Source organism: Fukomys damarensis, unplaced genomic scaffold, assembly GCF_012274545.1.
Source record: "Fukomys damarensis isolate Sample0158 unplaced genomic scaffold, DMR_v1.0_HiC HiC_scaffold_36, whole genome shotgun sequence".
Taxonomy (NCBI): Eukaryota; Metazoa; Chordata; class Mammalia; order Rodentia; family Bathyergidae; genus Fukomys; species Fukomys damarensis.
Window position 1 is genome coordinate 3,674,887 of NW_022900948.1, and position 22,402 is coordinate 3,697,288.

The following is a 22,402-nucleotide window of genomic DNA, read 5'->3' on the forward strand; positions in this document are numbered from 1 at the left end:
TTTTAACTTTTCAGTAGACCTTAGAGTTTAGCTCAAATTACCTTACATTATCAGTAGCAGAAGTCTGAGATTTAAAATGAATCACTTGTTTTTAACACATTTTATTTATATGACAGTTCTCAAGTTCATAGCCAAACCAAGCAGAAAGTGCAGAGTTGCCATCTATTTCTCCCAATAAGCACAAGGTCTGTCCTTACCAACATCTGGGACCAGAATAATACATTTTACTCCATATAATACATGAGTTATGTAGACATCATTTGCATGTAGTGTCCATGATTTGTAAAGTTCATGCATGATAGCATATGTTTTGTGGGTTCAGACACAATATAATTACACTCATCTGCCTTTTAATACACAAACTATTGTTTTTTCTGTTCCAAATATCTCTTGTTGTCAGCCTATTTGTTTTTTCCTCTTCTTTTATTGTCTCATAGCTTTGCCTTTTCCAGAATGTGGTATAATTAGATACTGCATTTAAACTTATAGAAACAGTAGGTAACATTTTTCAGATTAGCTTTCATTTAGTAATATGCATTTATGTTTCCTCCATACATTTTTATGGTTTATAGCTCATTATTTTTTGGTGCTGAATAATATTACATTTTCTCAGTGTAAAACAAGTTTTCAGTTCACTTACTGAAATATATTTTAGCTGCTTCTAAATTTTGACAGCTATGAATAAAGCTGTTATACATTTCTGTATTTCCGTTTTGTGTAGATACATTTTTAATTAATTTGGACATGTGACAGGGAACAATTGCTGTGTCACAGGGCAAGAATATGGTTAGTTTTGCAAATAGACTAATCTTCCTTGCAAATAGACTAATCTTCCAAAGTGACTTTACCGATTTGCATTTCCACTGGCAACAGCTAAGAATTCCTGAGGTTCCACATCCTATCAGCATTTAGTGTTGGCCACCTCCTAGATTTTGGCCATTGCAGTGGGTGTGTAGTGTCCCAAAAGGTGTGGAGGCATTTAACATCTTTTTGTAGTTTTACTTGCCCTTTGCATATCTTCTTTGTTCAGATGTTCATCAAGGGTTGTGCAGGTTATTTTTTTTTTTAAAGTTGCTTATTTGTTGTTGAGTTTTAAGAATTATTTGGATATTTCAGATAATAGTCCTTATCAGATATATCTTTTGCAAATGTCTTCTCCTATTCTATGATTTATCTTCTCCTTATATTTATTGCATCTTTTGCAGAGCAGTTGTTAATTCAATCAAGTGCAGTTTATAAATTATTTCTTTCAGAGATCGTGGTATTGGTGTTTAGTGTAAAAATCATTGTCATATCAGTGCCATCTTCATTTTCTACTTTATCTTCTAGGAATTTTATAGTTGGCATTTATGTTAAGGAATATGATCCCTCTTATGGATCAGTTTTAAATATTATCCATTTATCATGAAAGTGTAGGTTTAGTGTCTAAACTTATTTTTGGCATGTTATGTCCATGTATTCCAGGATCATTTCTTTAAAAGGCCATCTTCCTTACTGTGGTATCTTTGCACTTTTCTTAAAGGTCCACTGTTTATATTTCTGTTGGAGGACCTCTGGATGCTGTCTTATGTGCCATTGATCTAGCTCTTCTTTCACAAGTGCCACAATGTCTGGGTTATTGTAGCTTTAAAGTGAGTCATGAAGTTTCATTGTGCCTTTCTTTTGATTTCACCATTCTTCAATATTGTTTATTTTCTAAAATGTATTAAAAATGTTTACCAATGTCTAACCTTTCTATTTTCAGTAATTCTAATATATGATTTATTTTAGATATTATAACACTTTTATTTTAAAAACTATAAAATTACCACTCAAAACTCATAAGACTTGTGAAAACTTATAGCAGGTAGAGAGCTGATATTTTCCACATAGTTATCTAAAGCCATACTCTTGGGCTGCACTCATTTTTCTTCCTTTCTTTCCCCTTCTCCCTTCCTTCCTTTTATTTTTTCCTTCCTGTCTTTCCTCCTTTCTTCCCTACTTTCATATTCTATTGCCTATTTGCCAGGCAGTGTTTTAGGATTAGGGGGCAACAGTGAAAAAAAATCATAATTTATGCAATTTAAGCTCAAGTGTGGAAAGAGTGGAGGAGGTAAATGTTGTCTTCTGGGGAGAAACAATAGAAATAAAAAATAATAAGAGATAAAGCAATTACACTTGAAATTTTAAATGTGATTATCACAGAGCACCTCTAATAAGATGTTATTTGATATCTAATGAGATAGGAGGTTGAGTATTATGTAGAGGTTAGTGTTCTAAGAGAGTATAGATCCAAGGAAAATAGCCTGGTGTCATAGAACTATTTGATTGCTTGAAAAATAGGAGGAAAATGGTTAGAACAGAATAAGATGAAAATAGTGATAATGAAAAAAATAGTAATAATAAGAATGTAGATGCTATATGAAATTGTTCAAGCCTGCATCCATGAGATGGTTTTTAATGGAATCATCTCCATCTACTACAAGCTGTTCAAGCTTCTGAAACTCAGCTTTAGATTCACCAAGTTTCCATGGAGGTTCTTTTAATTGTTCCAGTATTTTAAAATCATATTATTTCTCAATATAACTGAAATATTACATTGCTAGGCTTAGTTTGACTTTGTAGTTTTACTGTAGCCTCTGCTTATGTAGTTAACTATGAATATATTGCATTTTGTATGATTTTGAAGAGTGAAAACTATTGAGCAAACTTAAATGCTGACATTTGAGCCTAGCACTACCAATTCCAGTATGACAAAACATACCTTCTAGGCTTACCTCCATAAAACACTAAATTCAGGTCTTGTTTAGAAATTAAGATAAGGTCAAAATTCTCAGTGGATGAGATGTATCCGTGTATTCCCAAGTCGACAATTGCTAGGAGAATATTAGTGGCAATGTAAACATCTGTAAAAGATGGTTCTTGTTTCCATACAAGGTAGAAAATTTGAAAAGTTATCACTCTTCCCTTAACAAAACAATCTAGATAAGCACAGAAACTTTAGTTGCTGTTGTTTTGGTATTATCCATGTAATAAATTAGGATTAAAAAATAATGAAGCAAATTCCAGAAAGCCATGAAACCTTTATTGGACTTCAGAGACAAACACTTCATCTATCTTACTGAGCAATAGGAAGAAGACAAATATACCAGAACTTGGGATAATGAGAAACCAGCTGGACCTTGAAGAAAATTTTAACTAAAAGTTCCCGTCACAATCAGAGTCTGTATTTACCTACTTACTCTTTCCCATGGACTGTCATTTAGGGTAGAGTGGTCTTATTATGTGAGGAACAAGGCAAATTTGAGTGGTGTTCCTCAAGGATATGCAGGTCCTCCTGCCACAAAACAGAGAGATCTCTAAAATCTGAGGCAAGGCAGGAGAGCTGATAGAAATCTTCTGAAGCATTCTAGACATTTTATAGTCTGTCTTCCAAGGGCACTGTGGCAGCATTGCAGATACAAATTAGGTAGAAATGGATAGGCAGTTAGAAAGTACTAGACCTGAGAAAGAGTTAGAACAGAGATGAAGTAAACCAGTCCCATGGTCAAGGCCTCAGCTGACAGAAATTTGGTCCTAAGATGACTCTCCACGGCTAGGACTACACGCCTTCCCAGAGATAAACAACAGCTCAAAGCCATATTGCAACTGTACCATCTGTTGCAGTGAGTTTGAAGAATCTCTCTCTCTCTTTGTCACACACGTGCGCACACACACACACACACACACACACACACACACACAATGACCAGAACACAGAACCTCACTCCTTCCTGAAACACCTCTGTTCTTTGCCCTATGAACCCTTTGTTACAAACTTTGCTTTCCTATTAGATGTACACAAGCCGAGTGACTGTACTTGTAATTTGACAGGTTGTTTATAGTTTGACCCAAGGTAATCTGTGACGTAAAGTCTCAAGGGCAATCCTCTTTTACGACCCCTCTAACCTCTCAGGAGCTTTCTTTTAATAAAACTTTGTCATCTCTTTACCTCCTTTATCCTCAATTCCATTCTTCCCTGGATTTAAAGTGTAACTGTCATTAGTTGTAGGTTCAGTAATAGAATAGGATAGAACCAATAAAGACAGGTAAAAAGTATATGTGCTGCTGAAGCAAGCACAAAGACAGGTAAAAAGGAGGCAAGAAAAATCATGATGTTAACAATGAAAACTGAAGCTTCAGGATATTAGCACAGTTTTACATTTGTTTGTTTGTTTCTTTCTTTTCTCTCAGAACATAATAAGCTTCTGGAATTCCCTTTCACTTACAAATGAGTTCATCCATCCATTTTTGCTTGCAAATAGACTTCTTTCCTCTGTGAACAGAACACTTCTTTTCACTTGAATGGTAGGCTTTTCCCTACGACTGGGCCATTATCTTCCTGTAGTTGGGCCAGGCTTCCATCATTTTCTGTGTGTGAGCCAACTTCTCCCCAAAACCCAAGAAGGAAATACATATAAATCTGAAAATTCGAGGGATTTGTGCCACCACAAATATATAAATATACCCATCTCCAAATGCTAGTTGACCTCTCTCTCGAGGGACCACATTCAATTTTTTTTACGTATTTCACGTCTTTTTTCCTTTTTCTTATTGAGTGTATTCATACATTTTAGGTATACAGTAGTTACATTCATCATTGGGATCTTGTACCTTTACATGACAGGTCTTGATTCTCACATTTTCCCCTTGTCCCTACCCTCCCTTCACCCCCTCCTCCCCTCCCCATTTACAAACATTTTATTTCCATTTTTTCATTTTCTCCTATTTTTTTTTCTTTCCCTTATTACCTATCCCCTACCCTTCCTACTTTCCCTGCACCTTTAGCCCTTTTCTTCCTATTTCACATTGCCAATAATCTCATTTGGATCTTATGTACTGTTATAGTTTGTTCACACCAGAGAAACTATTCGGTATTTACACATGTGTGACTTATTTATTTCACATAGGAGTATATCCTCAATATGTATCCATTCTCTTATGAATGAATCTAATTTTCTTTATGAGAGTTACAAAAGCTTTTCCCAGGAGAGAGTCAGTGAACCTGCAACCTATTCATTGATATATTCATTGATAGAGTGGGTTAGGTTCCTTATTTCAGCTCAGGAAACTTCCTCAGACACTGTTTGATGACAAATAAGGAATCTCTCTTGTTGGGAATTGTTTGAATTTTGCTTGGGATTACAGGATAAGGGTAACCACCAGTCTACTTAGCTGTCTTTATCAGGTTTACATGTAGTTTGTCAGGGATCTGAGAACAGCAGAAAACTGCAAGCTTCTTGAAGCTAGTGATAGAAATTGCTAGAAAATGACAGTTTCAGGTTTTCTCTTGGATGAGATGGATTACCAGGCACAACCAGATTAAATGATTTAGGAATTGGTCTCCACTTTTTGATGAGAGTTGCTGTACAATGATGTTGCAACAAGGTGTGCAAAGTGATCTTGTGGGAAGAAGGGCAGCATCTTTTGTTAACATAGCAAAAAAAAAATCAGTTCTTGCATTGGAAATGACACTGCTAAAGAAAAAAAGAACAGGAGTCATATTGGAAAGATACTTAACTGACAGGACATTTTAACCAATTGTTACAGTGGTGGGAAGCACACAAAAACATAAATATTAGTCATTTGTAGTAGTTGGAGCTATAATTTTGAATTCTACAAAACACTTACTATAACTTTGTTCACATTTTTATATAATCTATATAATTGTTAGATTTTCCTTGCCTTAAGATGGCTGATAAATAAAAAACTTCTCCTTCCTGTAATGCTCTGCTTCTCACCTAAAATATGGCTTCTACCAAAGGACAGTCTTCTTCCCAACTTGCCCCGCTTCCTGTCAAAAGAGTAACTTGATACTTCCTACCTCCTAGCAACTAGTGATGTCATAAGCCCTTCTAGTGATGTCACAAACTTCCCCAATCCCTAGCCACCACACCACTCAACTCCACCCCAGCTCATATAAGCCCACCTCAGTCCTATAAAAAGTGCTCCCTGTCTGGGCCATGTTGCTCTTTCTCCTTTGAAGATCTCTGGAAGATCTTCCCATAATAAAGGCTTGTAATGATTCTGGTTTGGTCTTGCTTTTTGGCTTTTTTACCTGACAATAATTGTCTCTCTTAAGACTTCAAGAAGTTTAAAATATTTCACACCAACCTTTTAATTCTTAATTTATTATTAGATATGTACGTGGTAAAGGTCATTGTCCTTTTTATGTGGAATATCTATGGATTACATGCTCATGAAACATAATTTTCTTTAATCTCCTCCACACTGATTCATTTTTAAAGTTATGATATAATACACAGCTGCTCTTAATTATGTTTAGAAATACATTCTTTGGTTGAGCACTACAGACTGTTCTACAGGAGGAATTTGCATTTTGAGTTTATGGAGTAAGACTTCAATAGCACATAACCTTGAGGTTTTTTTTTTTTCCTCAGAAACTAATGCTTCTACTAAACAACCAGAAACAAAGTTCTTGCCCTTGGTGCTGAATGATCTCTGTTATAGTATCATCTTGCAGCATACTGTTTTTTTAAAACTTAAATATTATACAGCTTAAAAAAGTAGGAGTATGTGTTCTGAAAAGTTCTACCACTGTAGGATTTCATTTGGCTAATTTCAAATATTCATTCTCTCTTTCCTTGTATAAATATAATGATGTCATATACGATAGAGGATTTTTAAAATATTTTTCTTTCCTATATTTTTGTCATAATTTCTGTGTACTTAAAATCACTAATGGGTGAAATGTAGAGGTTTGACCTTAAAAAAGTCAACAAATCATGCAGAAGCTACAGATTCCTTCTTTAGTAATAATATAACAGTTAAAAGAAATCACATTTTAGAACACAAAGTGATACCAGTGTTAACTTTGCTGAAATGAACTGGTAAAACTGCTCTCTGAATGGTTCTCAGAAAATATAATGTGCTGAGTGAAATTCTTTGGCATTGATATAAGAATAGAGCAATGCTCATTCTGAAACAGTCTCAAATTTCATTGGAAGTATTGAATCTTAAAAATAACACGTAATTTCACACTGTTTCAAATTGAAACTATTTCATTTTATTTTGACATATTTTTATTTCTTCTTTAAAAAGTATTTACAATAAAATTCTTTCACTTATATTAATAGAACTTAAAAATAATGTACAACACATATAAATTGGGTATAGATGTAAAACTAAAAGTTTACCTCCCTCTAATTCCTTCTGGTTTCTATTCTGAATCCCAGCCTTTGATAGAAGATTCATTTATTTCTTGTCAGTTGGAATAAATAAATGAGTAAAATGACTAGTAATAAATAAAAATATTTTTCTACTTTGTTTTCATTTTTCAAAATTCTAACAAGCCTGGGCTAAGATCAATGAGAACTGCCCACTGCTAAGGTCAGTATGGCCTAATTAGTCTTGCTACATCACCACTGTAATTTTGCTTCACATGACATCGAGGGGAGGCTTCGGAGGCAATCAGTACTTAACAGCCATCCTGAGCATTAGTTACACATAGTGACAGAATAATTAGCAGTTGTATGTGTCAATTTACCTAAAAGGAAAGGAAAACTTGGGTGCCTGGTCCCTTTATAAAAATGTCAATGACTATGGCTTCCCTCCTAAAAACTTAAAAAATTCTCTGTGCCTACAGATTGTATACACACAGGGGTGATTGCAATTTCTGGTGATGATGCGATCTGGTAATTTATCAAATTCTATGCTATTACCCTCCTTCTTGGTTCTATACTATAGAAATCCATCTTCTTTGGGGGAATTGGAGAAGGCTATTTCCATGATAGAGTGTAATTCAACATCTCTTTGGTGGTCATATTTTTAAACAGGGGTCTAATTAAAGTTGTCTGAGTCCTTGAATTTTTTCTGAACATATACTGAAAGATTTTAGTCAAATCTCACCCTCAAAGCTGAACCAAAGTCACAAACTTTTTAAATTTCTTAAGGATTCATACTCCGTTGATGTTAGCGAAAGAATTAACCCAAACTCTAAAATATGCTTTGATTTTTTCACAAAATGATTTAAGAATTTACTTTATTCAGTGATCTTTTGAAGCTTATGATTTTTAATATTTCAATTTTCTGAAGCTGTAAGAATGGCATTCAATCAAATTATGAAATATTTCATAATTTTTTACAAATTTCTTACAGTGGATTTTCTTCTTCTGAAGTTTAAATGATTTCTCTTGAATTGTTCAAAATGTCTAGGAAGACTGCTTACAATTCATTGTGATAATTCTTTGTATATTTAGCAACAATGTCTTCTCTGTCTTTTTTTAATGTAAAAATAACAAAATATCACCATTCATGGGTTTTTCTCAAAGCATCCATATTTGGGGGGAGGTAAATCTTCTTTAAAACTATATAGTAGAAATTTGCATTGTGAAAATAGCAAACATTTGGTGACATAATGATGAAAAACACAATCATTATTATTTAATAGCCCATTTATGGTACAACATAGAAAGGTGATATTTTGGATTTTATGGAAAATGTTTATTTTGTGATATTTCCAGCTGAAGGAAAACTATTTTCTTCTTGTGCAGAGAATACAGCTAAGGTCAGAGATCTGAATTTGATTAAGATTCTACTAAAATTAATAACTAGACAAATATTTATTTCCTTTTCATAATACTATTGAATATTTCTATCTTAGTCTTTATTCACACTTGGAAAAAATTAAACACTGTCTCTTAAAAATATTTAAATATATTCTATTACTTAAGAATCAACTCACACAAATTTGGACACTTACTATTCTTAATTCTGCAGGCTAGAAGGGAGGGCCTGAAATTCAGGTGTAAGTTTGATGTTGCAATTTTGGGTCCAAGGTGTGCAGGCTGAAAACTGAAGGAGGTGTTTAGTATTGCAGTCTTAAAGAAATAAGACTTCTTCAGGAAAACTTTGTCTTTGCTCTTAAAGCTTTCATCTATTTAGATGAGGTTCATAAACATATAGGAAGTAAGGCACTGTATAGTACAATGATTTAAGTGCTAAGTATATCTTTATGACAATGTCTAGACTAATGTTTGACTAAATAACTGGGCATAACAGGCTATCAAAGTTGACACATGTAATTAATCAGAGCAAGCTGCTGTATTCTGTCTTCCTGTTTGCCCAACCATATGATTTTTACTGATCCATGCATTAAAAGCAGTTTACAGAAGAGTTGAAACATTGGTAGGACATATATCACTTTCACATTGTGTATAAAAAGAAAAGAACTCCCTTATAGAGAAGTCTCTAATTCTAAGCGTTTTTGTGCCGTTTTTACAACCATCATCTACTAATGGCTATATAGGATTAAATTTAGGGTTAAGGTTAAGGTTAGGTTATGGTAGTCATTCTGACTATATACACACATAAACCACATGTCAATAACATATTTACTAAATTGAGAGCTGTGCCCAGTTGTGCCAATTAGATATGTACTCTATGATTGTAAAACATTAAATTAGACAAACAGAAAATCCTGTGTGAAATTATCTTTTAGAGAGACACAGGGACTAAACAAAAGAAACACATAAGAATATAGGAATTGCAATCTATTAATGGAAAGAAAACATCAGGCAATACTTTGATACTTTTTATGTGCCAGCATGTGTTAAACATGATATATGTTTCACAATTGTTGACTCATTAATTTTCACAAAGCATCCACAAAAAGGTAATATTAATTTATATAGTGATCAGAAGACTACAAATTTAAATTATGTAATGCATCAAATAGCCATCACCATATTAATGCAGCTAGGCACTATTTAAAGCTGCTGTATTAACTAGACCTAATCAAATTAATGCTGCCTAACACAGTCAGTGGATTAACACAGTGGCCAACAGCAAGTTTTTCTTTTCCATCTGATAGCCTACATGGTTTGGTTATGTGAGTATCCTTCAAGCTACAAATCACCAATGAGTGTGTAGGCTCAGATCTCCTACACATTTAAAGTCGAAAGTATTTGGATGGTGTCAACTTCTCCCAGGGAGATATCAGGCCCAACTGTATAAGCACATTTTAAGACTCTTATTGGGACACATGTGATATGAAATCACGGAAAATTCTACCTGAGGAGACTTGATTGAAGAACATTCTCAAATGGACCCAAGAAATCTACTGATGGGCTGCACTTAAGGCTGATTCTGAGCCAGATTAGAGGAAACATTCACCCAGCTAATGCTACCAGCTGTCTACAGCTAAGCCTCCATGCTGCATAGTTTGTTTAGAATCAGCACCTGAAGATCGTTCACCAACCATCTATGAACAAATGAACTTTACTTTTTAAATATATTTTATTGGTACTTTTTAGGTATACAATACAGTTACTTTCATCATTGGGATCTTGTATCTTTACATGATGTATCTTGGTTCTTATTTTTTCCCCATTCCCCTAGCCCACCTTCAACTCCTGCACACTTCCCTATTTACAAAGACTTTATTTCCATTTTTTTCCTTTTCTCTTACTTATTTTCTTCCATTCTTACCTTTCCCTACCCCTCCCATTTCCCCAACACTTTTAGAACTTTTCTTCCTATTATATAATATCAATTATACAATTTAATGCTTATTTACACTTTTAGATTATCACACCAGAGAAACTATTTGGTATTTACAAACATGTGTCCTATTAATATCACCTAAGAGTATGTCCTCAAAGTGCATCTACTTAGGTATAAACGTTTCTAGTTTCTCATTCTTTATGGCTGAGTAGTACTCCATTTTATAAAAAACAAACACACAAAACATACATCTTCTTTATCCAGTCTCCAGTTGATGGGCAATTGGGCTATTTCCCAGTTTTAGCTATTACAGACTGCTCCACTATAAACATGGGTGCACATATATCACTGTGGTATGATTCTTTTAATTCTTTTGCGAAGATACTCAGCAGAGGGATAGCTGGGTCAAATGGGACTTCCAATCCTAGTTTTTTAATGCATCTCCATATTGACTTCCATAGTGGTTGCACCAGTTGGCACTCCCACCAACAATGGAGAAGCGTTTCTTTCTCCCCACAACCCTGCCAGCATTTGTTGTTGGTTGATTTCCTGACAGCAGCCATTCTTTCTGGGGTAAGATGGAATCAGTGTTGTTTTCATCTGCATCTCTCAAATGACCAGCGATGTTGAGCATTTTTCATATATTTATTTGCTGCTTTTACTTCTTTGTCTGAGAAATGTCTGTTAATTCCAGAAGCCCGTTTTTGAATTGAGGTTATTATTATTTTTTTAACCAGGGATCAAACTCGGGTCCTTGTGCTTGCGAGGAAGTTGCCAGAACCACTGAGCTAAATCCCCAGCCCTTGAATTGAATCTTTGTAGTTAGGGGGCCTGTTTCGGTTTTTTTTTTGTTGTTTTTTTGTTTTGTTTTGTTTGAGTTCTGTATATATTCTAGATAGTAGACCTTTGTCTAAGGAACACATGCTAAATTTTTTTCACACACTGTAGGTTGTCTTTTAGCACTGTTAGTGGTTTCTCTTGCAGTGCAGAAGCTTTTAAAAAAGATGAGATCCCACTTGTTAATTCTTTGTGCTACCTCCCCAGATACTGGGGATTTGTTCACAAAATCTTTTCCTATGCCAATATCGTCAAGAATTCTACATAGCTTATCTTCCAACAAGTTGTTTATGTTTCTGTTTAATATTTAGATCTTTAATCCACTTGGATTTTAGTTTAGTGCATGGTGAAAGATGGGTCTAGTTTTAATCTTTGCAGGGTTGAAATCCAGCTTTTCCAACCCCATTTATTAAAGAGGGTATCTTTCCTTCAGTGAAGTTGGTTAGCTCCTTTGTTACAGATGAGGTAGCGGAGTAGGTTGGGAGTTCTTTCTGCATCTTTTAATCAATTCCTCTGATCCGATCTTTGGGTCTGTTTTGTTGTTGTTTGCCCCCCTAGGACATGCTATTTTTGTTACAGTGGCTTTGTAGTATAGTTTCAAGTTGGGGATTGTAATACCCACTGCAATGTCTCATTTGACTAGAATGGTTTTTTACTATTCTTGCTCTCTTCTGGTTCCAAACAAATTTTCTGTTGTTTTTCATAGTGTGAAATATACTGTTGGGATTTTAATAGGGATAGCAGCTTTGAAAGTATGGCCATCTTCCCTACACTGATTCTTCCTACCCAGGACCAAGGGATGTCTTTCCATTTTCTTATATCCTCTTTGATCCCTTTTTGCAGAGTGTTATAGTTCTTCATGTAGAGGTCTTTTGCTTCCTTTGTTAGATTGATTCCTAGGTATTTCATTTTTGGGGGATGCTATTGTGATAGGTATTGTTTCCCTAATTTCTCTGTTTATGACTCTTTTATTTGTGACAAGAGGCTATTGATTTTTGAGTGTTTACCTTGTATCCAGCTCTTCTATTGAATCTGTCAATTGAGCCTAGAAGTCTTTTGGTGGAGTTTTCTGGGTCTTCTATGTACAGTATCATACCGTCAGAAAATAATGACAGTTTAACTTCTTTCTTTCCTATTTTTATTGCTTTTATTTATTTCTCTTGTCTAATTGCTGTAGCTAATGTTTCCAGAACCATATTAAAGAGAAGTGGTGATAGTTCATATCCTGTTCTTGTTCCTGATTTTAGTGTGAAGGTTTTCAGTTTTTGACCATTTAGTATGATGTTGGCTGTTGGTTTTTCATAGATAGCCTTTATCAAGTTGAGATATAGACCATCTATTCCAATTTTCTGTAAGGTTTTTATCATGAATGGGTGTTGGATTTTGTCAAATGCTTTTTCTGCAGCTATTGAGATGATCATATAGTTTTTGTCCTTGACTCTGTGAATATAGAGTATTACACTTACTGATTTATGTATGTTGAACCATTCTTGCATTTCTGGGATAAATCTAACTGGGTTGGGTTGTATGATCTTGATGAACCTCTGTATTCTGTTAACCAGTATCGTGTTGAGGATTTTTGAATCTATGTTCATTAGGGAGATGGGCCTTTAGTTTTCTTTTTGGGTTGGGTCTTTCCCTGGTATTGGAATCAAAATAACACTTACTTCTAGGAATCAATTTGGAAGTATTGCTTCCCTTTCAATTTCATTCAAAAGTTTAAAGAGTAGTGGCAATATTTCTTCTTTAAATTTCTTGGAGAATTCAGCAGTGAAGCCATCAGGACCAGGACTGTTCTTCATTGGTAGATTTTTAATTACATTATCAATTTTACTAATAGTAATTTTGATGTTTAGAATTTTTTTTATCTTCATTCAACTTTGTTCATTCATAGGTATCAAGAAATCTGACCATTTCTTCTATGTTTTCCATTTTATTTGCATACAGCTTGTCAGAGTAGGTATTGCTGATCCTCTGTATTTCTGCTGCATCTGTTGTGACTTCTACTTTTTTACCCCTAACTTTTCTTTGTTTTTTTAAATAGTTGGGCAAGGATTTATCAATTTTGTTTATTTCATAAAACCAAGTCTTTGATTTGTTGATTTTTTTTGTATTGTTCTCATAGTATCCATTGCATTGATTTATGTTTTAATCTTTATAATTTCCTCCCTTGTATGAGCTTTGGGTTTGTCTTGCTCTTCTTTTTCTTTCTTTCTTTTTTCTTTTTTTTTTTTTTTGGTATCAGGGATCGAACTCAGGTCTTCGTGCTTGTGAGGCAGGCACCAAAACCACTGAGCTAAATCCCCAGTCTTGGAGAGTGTTTTTCAATTTCCATGCTTTTGTGATGTTCTTGTGGCTTCTTTTGCTATTGATATCCAGTTTAATTGCACTATAGTCTGATAATATAAATGGGATAACTTCAATTCCTTTGCATTTGCTTAAGCATGTTCTATAAGCTAGCATGTGGCCCATTTTGAAGAATGACCTGAGTGCAGCCAAACAGAATGCATATTATGATTTTATGTGGTGGAGCACTCTGTAGACATCTGTTAAGTCTATTTGTTCAAAAGCTTTGTTCATTTCTTTTATTTCATTATTGATTTTTTTGTCTAGATAATCTGTCTATTTGTGACAGTGGAGTACTCAGGTCACCCACTACAATTGTATTAGTGTTTGTTTTGTGTTTCATACCCCTTAATATTTGTTTTGTATAGTTGGGGGCATTAGTATTTGGTGCAGTTATATTTATAATTGTCATCTCTTCCTCTTGGATTGTTCCCTTTATAGAGATGTAGTGACATTCTTTGTTTCTTTAATTAGTTTTGGTTAGAAAATTATTTTGTCTGAAAATAATGTAGCTAAACCTGCTTTTTTCTGGGTTCCTGTTGCATAGAGAACTGTTTCCATCCTTGTACTTTCCGTCTGAATTTTTTTGTGGATTAAGTGGGTTTCTTGTATACAGTATATTGTTGGATTTTGCTTCTTAATCCATTCTGCCAGTCCATTTCTTTTGATTGGTGAATTGAGGCACTTAACATTGATGGTTATAATGGATATGTATTGTTTTATCATCATTATGTTATTTTCCTATTGTTGGCTCTTTTTAATTTTTTTCCACTCTCCCTTTAATTTCTTGCCTTGCCCGCTGGATTTGCTTTGCTTGGCCTCATGGTTTTGTGATCTGCATTGTCTTTTTCTAGGATATTATTTAGAATTGTTTGGAGTGCTTCTTTGGTATTCATGAAGTTTCTCAGGTGTTCTTTGTCATGGAAGTATCTTATATCCCTTTCAATTTTGAAAGACAGTTTTTCAGGATGCATCAGTATAGGTTGGAGGTTGCTTTCTTTTAGGACTTGTAATACCTCACTCCAGGCCCTCCTTGACTTGAGGGTTTGTGTTAAAAAGTCTGCTGTGATTTTGATGGGCTTTCTTTTGAATGTGCTTTGTTTCTTTTCTCTAACAGTTTGCAGTATTTTGTTCTTCTGTTGGGTTTCTGGGATCTTGATTATGATATGTCTAGGTGTAGGTTTTTTGTTTTTGTTTTTGTTTTTTTTCATCATGGCTTATTAGAGTTGTATATGCCTCACTTATCTGTATGTCAAAGTCTTCCCCTCTGGGAAATTTTCTGTCATTAATTCTGTGGAGAAATTTTTTATGTCATTTTTTTCTTTCTCCTGCTTTTTCATGGAGTCCTTTAAGTCTTATATTAGTCTTCTCTGTATCATCTAGGAATTATTGGATTGATTTCTCATGTTTCTTTACTATTTTTAAGAGATCCTTCTTTTCATGGTCACTGAGCTCCATCCTGTCTTCTATGTCTGATATTCTGTCTTCAGATTGGCTCAGTCTGTTACGTATACTTTCAATAGAGTTTTTAATCTCCTGAATATCTATTTGAATCTGTTTCATGTTTTCCATTTCTTTCCTATGTTGGGCATTCATGGCTTCTATCATGATCCTGAGCTCATGTACTTTTTTATCTGCTTCTGTTCTAGAGTCTCTAATCATGTCCTTCATTCTGCTCACCATCTCTGTAGTTATATGGGAAATTATTTCCATTTTGAAATTTTTTTAGAGCCTCTTTCATCTGTTGTGCTACTCCCTGTGCTATCAGTTCAGGGTGTCCAGGTGGTTTGATCATCAGACATTTCCACCTCATTTTCCCTAGAATTTGCCTTTTGTGAGCTGGCAGCTTATGTTTATGCTTGTGCCTTGTTTGAATGTCTTCTCATTTCTATTTTTGTTTTTGGTACTGTCCTTGGTTTGATACCTGAGTTAATACTTGGGTCTTCCTGTTATAGCTTAACTTTAGGTTTTGAGTCTCTGAAGCGTATCTCTTTCTCATTATATCAGGAAGGACAACTGATTAGATCAATCGTAACATCTTAGCTCAAGTGATACAATCAGCAACACAAAAGCATCACACAGTTTACAAAATGACAACTTGTGGTAGTTATTAATCTATAATTTTTAACTGTGTGTATAAAATCAAAATCAAGGCTGGAGCTCAGAATAATGGCCTTTATGACCCACTGTGCCTCTGTGATGTGAATCAAGGTACCAGTATAGCCAGGAGACCAGAGGTATAATGTAAGATTATTCTTCAAATGGAATGTCTAATTTTAGCTTTTCTGCTGGGAAATTTTAGACTGATTTCAATAGTGGCTTTACTAGATTGCATTCCCTCCAACATTGTAAGATAGTTCCTTTTTCCCCTTGGAGGCTGATCAGCATTTGTTATTATTTGATATCTTGATGATTTCCATTCTTTTCAGAGTAAGATGAAATCTAACGTTTGTTTTAATTTATATTTCTCAAATGGTCAGCAATATTGGACGTTTCATGCATGCATTTATTGGCCATTTGCACTTCTTCTGTGAAGTGCCTATTCATTTCATGTGACTATTTTTGATTGGGCCTTTTATTGGAGGGGTAAGTTTTTGAGTTCTTAATATATTCTGTATATGAGGCTTCTATCTGAATATTTGCCAAAAAATTTCTCCATTCTGTAGATTTTCTTTTCACTCGGTTGTATTCTTTGTTTTGCAGAAGTGTTTTGATGTGATATGTTCTAATTTCTTTTTTTTTAATTGTAGCATTATTTTCTGTGGAGCTAGTGTTCTGCTAAGAAAGCCTTTACTCCTATGAATTCAATATACTACCTATTTTATCTTCAAAGTAGGATGTGTTTCTGTTTTCTCAATTAGTTTTGGATCCATTTTTATTTTAGTGTAGCACTTGGTGAGATATTTGGGTCTAGACTTAATTTTCTACATGTAGATAGGCAGTTTTAACATTATTTATTAAAAGGTGATATCTTCCCTTTGGTGTATGTTTTCAACCCATTTGTTAAAGATCAATTTGTTGAATATACATAAGGGTTGTTCCTGTATCCTGTATTCTGCTTCATTAATCCACATTTCTGCTTTTGTGCCACTACAATGCTGGTTTTATCACTGTAACTTTTTAATATAATGTCGTGTGGGATTGTTTTGCCTTGTGTTTTGTTCTTGTTATCTAGGGTTCCATTTGCTATTCTAGTGTTCTTCTGGTTTTGTATTAATTTGATGATTGTTTTTTCCACTATGTGAAGAATACTGTTGAAATTTTTATTGGGATTGCATTAAATCTGTACATCAATTTTGAAAGTAAAACTCCTTTTAGGTATCTTCCCAAAAGAGTGAAAGACATTATATTATAGTGGTACATGCATACCCCTGTTTACAGCAGTACAATTCATAATAGCTAAATTTTGATAGAGGCCTATATGTCCATAAACAAATGAATGGATAAAAAATGTGGTATCTACCCATAATGGAGTACTATTGTGTAATAAAGAATGATAAATTTAAGTTACTTGTAGGAAAATGAAAATGGATGTACCTTGAGAACATAATGTAGGTGAAATAAATCAGACACACAATCTTAAATATCATATTGTTTCTTTCATATGAGAAATTCAAAGTATAACTACGTAGCAAAATAACAGCTAGGTAATAGGATGCAGGAAAATCATTTTCAAATGGAAAAGGGATCAAGAGATAGAAAAATGGGGAATAAGAAGAGGGAAAGTGGAAAAGAAAAGGAATTAAGATGTTTTATATGTGTGTACCAACTCCACACTAGGAAGGTGAACATTATGTACAGTAACTATATACAAATAAATGAATAAAATTTGAAAAAAGAAAGTATTGATGTTTTTAAAAATTACACATTAGAAGAGAGGCAATGTGTTGTAAACAAATTATTCTTCTGAGCAACATTCAAAGTTGGATGCTATGACAACAGAAGCTTGAATTTAAGAGATCATTAAATAAATAAAAAAAGGAGGAAAGTTCATTGAATGTTGTATAAATGACTCACTAACAAGAACTTTCTAATGACAGATATTTTATTCTATTTTGTTATATAAGTATTATTAAAAATAATTTACTGCTTTTCACAATCTTAATTTTGTGTTAAATTGGTTATAATCACGTATACAAAACTGCATTTTTAATTTTATCAGTAAAGGCATCATGACTTTTATGATCCTTTATGTCTTCTTTTTATTATTGATCGGCCTTCCATTAATATGCCTTTTTATTTTCAATTCAGTCTAATGAGAATTTAAATAGACTGTTTAGAATGGAAGAGTGGTACCTTATTTAAAAACTTCAAGGAAATTATTTGGCTTTTTCACTTGCCCCAACAGTGGAATCTATAAGGCTAAAGAGATATTCATAAATGGATATAGTCTAGGTGAACAAAATGGACATTGTTTATGAGAACAGACGTTTTGATTTTATTGCCTTGATTTGTTTTAATACCTTAGTTCTCCTGGAAGTGTAGGCAGGTATAGTGCTGCAAGAAGTTATCCAACAACAGTGCTGTCCAAGAAGAAGGCAGGCTTGTAAAAACCCTATAGTGTCCTCATCCACCTTATTCTCCAGATCTGGCCCCATTCAACTGGCTTCTAGCTCTCTCTGAAAAAAGTGATCATGAATAGTAGACATTTTGAATTGATTTATTTCACCGAGACAGACACAGTAGTGCAACGAAGACTCTCATGAAACAAGACTATCGGAAACACTTCAAAAAGTGGCAAAAAATGGAATGAGTGTCCAAAGAAGGGATAGTATTTAGAGACAGATTAATGAAAATATATCTATTACTGTAATACATTTTTAAACAATGACTGTTTTTTATCACAATTCATATTGTCAGTTTGTGAAGAAAGTGCAAGCTGTGGAATTAGGTTACATAATATCTTAATTTCATTCTTTTTATCAGCTATGATCTTGAAAATTTGACCTGAGTTTTACCTTTTCTTTTTGGTCATTAATTATGCAAAATATGCATATAAATAGGTATATAAAAGTTATGCTACATCTTGACAAAAATTATACAAGTATTCAGATAAATTTATAAAAGTCATGATGCTTTTACTGGATTTCAGTAAAAAAGAGGGTACTTATTTCTCCCTACACATTGCAGCTTTCACACCTTTTTTTTTTTTTTTTCTCAGAAGCAATGCTTGTTTGGTTTTCTGATAATTCTATAATTTCCATGCTTGTGTGTGTGTATTACTGGGCATGGACCTTTGAGTCTCTGCTGCACCACCAGCTCTTTTTATTTTCCTCTGACCTTATTGGTACATTTTAGGTGTACAGTGCAGTTACATTCATCATTGGGATCTTGTACCTTTACATGACAGGTCTTCATTCAAATTTTTTCCCCATACCCCTGTCCTCCATTTACCCCCTCCTCCCTTCCCAATTTAAAAAAAAAAACTTTGTTTCCATTTTCTCAGATTCTTTTCCCTTGTTTCCTTTCCCCAGGCTTTTTTTTTGGGGGGGGGTGGTTCTGAAACAGTCTATGCTAAATTGCAAATAGCCCAAGCTGGATGCAGGCTTTTGATTTCTCTTGCTTCAGCTTCTGAGTGTTGTGATAATAATTGTGAACCACCAGGCTCAGCTCTAGCTTTTCTTATAATTTTAATGTGTAGGTAAGTATTCCTTAACAGTACCACATAGTTTTGCTTTGCTTCAATAACAGTCATGTTGACTTCATATTCTAAGTTGTTTCTTTTACTCATTATCACTGGTGTGAGTGACCTGGGTTCAATTACAGTTTTTGTTCACTCATTTTAAATGTTGATAACATTCAATGCCTTGAAAACACAAAAATTTAGTATTTGTTTAATCTGTTACCCAGAAAGAATTCTTCTCCTCATACCTCACCATTAGTCTCTCAAGAAAAAAAAAAAGTTTCTTCTGAATATTTCTAAATGTCAGGTAATTGGAAGACATCCCCTAGGGATAAAAGTATTGGTAGATATAGTGTGTGTTAATCAGATAAAGGCTGATGCTTTCCAATTAGTGATACTAACTAGTAGTAGGATTTAAAACTTATTTAATTTCAGTGTTTATTCTTGTGCATTATTTTTTGCCAATGGCATAGATTTAGTATTCATCTCAATATATGGCTCTGAGTTGGGTTTTCCTGCTTATTAAATTGGTTGATGATCTTATATGCTGATTAGCCATATGAGCCTCTTCTTTATGAAATTCTTATTGAAGTTATTTTAATTGGCTCTGGGTGCTAGATCTTTTTTGATTTTATATACTGCAAATATGTTTGCTCAGTATTTGCTGTGTACTTTCTCTCATTTATATTATCTGGTGAGAGACAGAACTCTTAATTCAAATGCAGTCAAGAAAATCAGACCTATCCCACAGCTAGATTTTTCTACATTATCTTTGAAAATTTTGCAAGTGTTTCCAATTCTTCAAACTACCATGAGTCTGTTTCTATGTACATTATGAGGTCAGAGTCCATGGTGACTATTGATATGTTATACTGGTATTTCTTGGTCTGAGAAGTATAATTATTTGAGATGGTATCTCAGCCATACCCCATTGACTCAGTAAAACTTTTGAAAAACTGAACTGCAGTCTAAAGCTCTTCCTACCAGCTCTAATTTCCTGTCATATACTTTCTAGGATCAAACTTGCCTCATAGTCTGATGTCCATCCCCAACTCACTTCTTTTTTTTTACTCACAGATATTTCTTTCAATAAGACTCATTGTTTTTTTAATATAATTTATGTTTTCCTACAAATACTGTATGTCTCTAGAGAAGAGTCCCTGTTTCAGTTTCCATAAAATAAAACTGGATGTATCCACTCAACGCTTGCTCTGTGGTTAGACAGCTAACATTTATCCTAGTGCATAAAGATGTTATCTAGTATTAATTTATTTCCATTTCTCAAGCTATTCTTTTCAAAATATAGAGGAATTATAGGTTGGTTGTCAGGATCTGAGTCTAGCTTTGTGTGAGCTCCACCAGATATCTCTGAATTAGTGCAAACCACTTCATTTTTTTTTTGCCTCTCCTTCACCATTTGCAAAATTAAAAGGCAATAATCTGCTGCACTTAGTTAATTAGTTCATTTTAGCTAATTAGGTTTTGTAGTTGACTTTTGAAAAATAGAAACTAACACACTTGTTAAAGTACAAAAACATATTTAAAGACCTTGAAGAGTTACAACAGTAAGGGTCATTCATACATTAGTAAATAAGAAGATCTAATAATAATTACAAGCCAGTACTCATATATTGTCAGCATGTATTTGCTTACAACCCGTCACCTATCCCATGGTTCCAGAATGCCGAATGTAAATTCTATGCAAATGAGTATTTCCCAATGCTAGGCCACAGTAGTTAGATGGATAGAGAGATAATTATAATAAATATTTCTTAATCCCACAGGGGAGGCTTTGGTTAAGTATAACATTATGTCTTTATGTATTACATAATAACCAGATGAAATATTTGCACAGTACAGTTTTAATCTTCATTTATTTTGGGTTACATAGTTGCTGTTTTGAAAATATGCTGTTTGGCAACTGAAAGTTGTAAACTGCAAAATTACAGCAAGTATTCACATTGGATCTAACCACATTTCCAATATTTAGGTATCACTTAGACAAGAAATGAAAAATATGGAGGAGAATTATGTTTTCTGACAATTGCAGATATTTCCTCGACTTTAAAAGATGCAATTCCAAACTTATTTACAATGTAATTTTGAGTCCTCCATTACATTTAACATTATGTTTATCTTAGATATTTATATGTATCTATCTACATTGAATTCCATCTCTGCAAATATTACTTTTCAAAATGTGCTTCATGCAAATACAAAAGAAAAAGATTTTTCAATGTCTGTTACTATATTCGGAGTAATGATTACCTATTTTTAGAAATATTTAACACAATGATGAGTAGAGAACAAAGTCACTTAATTTTGTAATGATTGTTAAAACTCAGTTTTCCCAGGGTAAAAAGCATAATTTCTCTTTAATGAAATTGACTTTCAGCTAGGTGTGGTGGGGCACACCTGTAATCCCAGCACTCAGAAGGCTGAGGCAGGAAGGTCGCTGTGAGTTTCAGACCATCCTGGGCTACATAGTAAATTCCAGGTCAGTCTCAACTACATAGCGAGACCCTGTCTCAAAAACAAACAAACAAACAAAACAAACAAACAAATTGACTTTCAATATAAGATAGATTATGGTAAGATAATTCAATTAGAGAATATCATTTAACTGTCTCAAATTTTAATTTTATATGGTTTCTGTTCTGATAAGGAAGATGAATTAATCATAAAACATTTATATGTTTAAAAATGTGCAAAGTAATTCCGTAATAAAAATTGAATGTGTTGGGCAATTTCCTGTGAGTTCCCTACACACCCAAATATGTCACATCCATTTTAGAAATGACTGCAAACTTCTCTTCAAATAAACAGTTCTGTGACTTAACAAGTTAGGCAAGTGTTTGTGTCAATAATATTAATCATTTTAAAAATTAATATTATTGCAAAGATTCTCAGAATTCTGTATACATACAGAATCTTCAATATGAGCACAAATTTATGTTGGTTCCAAACCTTTTTATACTATAGAAACCTACAGGTATTTTTGTGGGGCATGGACTCACAAATGTTGATTTAGGCAACCTGAGGAGTACAACACTAATTTTGTCATAAAGGTACATAAATGTGGTTCTATGAGACCATGTTTATTCTTTAGAATAT